The sequence below is a fragment of the Leptonotus elevatus genome, unplaced genomic scaffold (genome assembly GCF_054856555.1).
Source record: "Leptonotus elevatus isolate MCC_2025b unplaced genomic scaffold, RoL_Lele_1.0 HiC_scaffold_296, whole genome shotgun sequence".
NCBI lineage: Eukaryota > Metazoa > Chordata > Actinopteri > Syngnathiformes > Syngnathidae > Leptonotus > Leptonotus elevatus.
The window spans coordinates 3,271-5,422 of NW_028233692.1; the positions used below are offsets into that span (position 1 = coordinate 3,271).

The following is a 2,152-nucleotide window of genomic DNA, read 5'->3' on the forward strand; positions in this document are numbered from 1 at the left end:
ACTTACTGCAGAGTGTGGAGTAGAATACTACTATTAACAAATGAATGACATATATACACCAAATATGTATTGTATCATATAGTGTTTGACATGGAACTGTAACCTTGGCACCAATGATTACAGTACCTGTACGCATTGTCTATCATAGCGATGGGGCCACATGTGTGTCATATGGAACGTGCTCACTGTTCTTTTTGCGGCTTACCTGAAGCAGCCTGCATCCAACCACAGATCTTGTACACGGTGGAGGTGCTGAGGAGGAAGAAGAGCGAGAAGCATCCGATGCAGGTGACCACCAGCATCATGGACATCCCAATGAAGAAGGAGGCGGCCTTGAAGGCTCTGGACGGGATGGCGGAGAACTCAGTGAAGCTGCCCTGGCAGGCCAGCTCTCTGGCGATCCCGTCCCCGATGCAGAAGTGAAAGAGACCGAAGTAGCCGGCCTGCGGCGTGTCCACGCCATCGCCGATCCAGTAGGGCTGCGAGAAGATGGTCACATTCACGATGCCGAACAGGATGGTGAATATGGCCCACAGGAGTCCGATGACGCGGGAGTTTCGGACATAATTGGTCTGGTACAGTTTGGCAGCTTCTGCAGACGGTAACATTGATGCGGCGCTGGCGGGTATCATTGTATGCACACCATAAAAAAAAATGGAAGAGGCGCTAAAGCTGTTTTATCATGAAGCGAGAGAGGAGAGCAAGAGAGCCCGATCTATGGCCGTGCTAGTGCAGCACAGCAGCATCTGCCTGGCGCGATCAGCTCGTGACGTGGCATCGTCGAAACGGGCGCTGGTAACCGTCAATGAAAGTCGATGAAGCCGCGATCACACGAGCGGGGTGTGCACGCTCGCTCCCTCTTGCACCGTGCAGTCGTCGTCAGACGTGCACATAGCCAATGTCCTTGGAAGCCGAGCGACGTCCTATACGCGCTGACGTGCCGCACACAGTCAACAACTGAACGTTGGTATGCACTCACGCGTACTTACAAATCCAAATTTGAATGGCATTCAGGCCTGCACGCGTGCTTCAACCGGATTTTATTCTCCCGTTTGATGACAGCATCGCCGCCGGTCAGTAGTGATGCTGGCAGCCGGAGAGGGAGGGGCATGGGCGACGTGGGTCTGTGCGGTGGAGGCTGATGACACACACGTTTCACATGCAGACTAACTTGTGTGTTCCCCCCCCCCCCCCCCCCCCCCTGCAATGTCAGTTCATGGGCGTTTATGACATGAATACATAACAAAAGAATAGGTGCAAATCAGAACAGACGCAGCAGCTGTGACTCAGGAATTTAAACTGAGGAGCTAAATACATTCAGACTATATCATACATGAGACGAGCTACAGCTGGCGGGGCAAGGTCAAGGAAGGTACTGGTTGGCTGACACTGGGAGGGGTGGTGCATAAAGTTGAGATTAGACCAGGTAAAATTAATAATGAGGCATAATGGAGCAACACAAATAGGCTACAGCCAATCAGGAAAAAAAATCAACCATTTTAAATCGGAGTTCAACAGAAAGACGAAAACAAGTCTGTCCATCCAGACATTGGTGGTATTTGAGTGTGGCTATTTATTTATTTATTTATTTTGCATCCAGTTTAGTTGTATTTAACTTTAAGGAAGACATTTGCATTTACTCTCTACTTTTAGAACAGTTTCTTTCTAAATATATATTTAGGGAACATTTTTATTTAACTTTTACATTTGAATAAAATCACCAAGTATTGTGATTTTAGTCTTAGCTAATCAGAATCCTAATATTCAAATAGTGCATAATTTTTCAGTGGCTTACACTATATTGAATGTGCTTTTCAAGAATAGAACTCTGCCTGTTTTCGATGAAAAATAAAGAACGTATTAAAATAAATAAGAAATGTTTTTATATATTGTAATCTTCTCTTGTGTTGTACCTCACATGTCATAGTGTGCTGAAGTTTGGGGTAATGTATATACAACAAATACAGACCCAATTATTAAATTACAGAAAAAAGTGATTAAATAATGAATAAGATTGGCAACAGAGAATCAACTAAACAATTATTTATAGGATATGGTATTTTTAATATATGGATATTGTGTATTTGAAAACACTGGAATGCTTTTTCATGCAGTAAACAATAGCCAACGTGTTTGCATTCAGAATTCTTTA

General features: G+C 44.6%; 1 pseudogene; it reads right to left on the minus strand.

Moving 5' to 3' along the window:
• Positions 1 to 205: 205 nt before the first annotated feature.
• On the minus strand, positions 206 to 1,143 carry LOC147154654 (LHFPL tetraspan subfamily member 3 protein pseudogene; annotated as a pseudogene).
• Between the last annotated feature and the right edge of the window lie 1,009 nt (positions 1,144 to 2,152).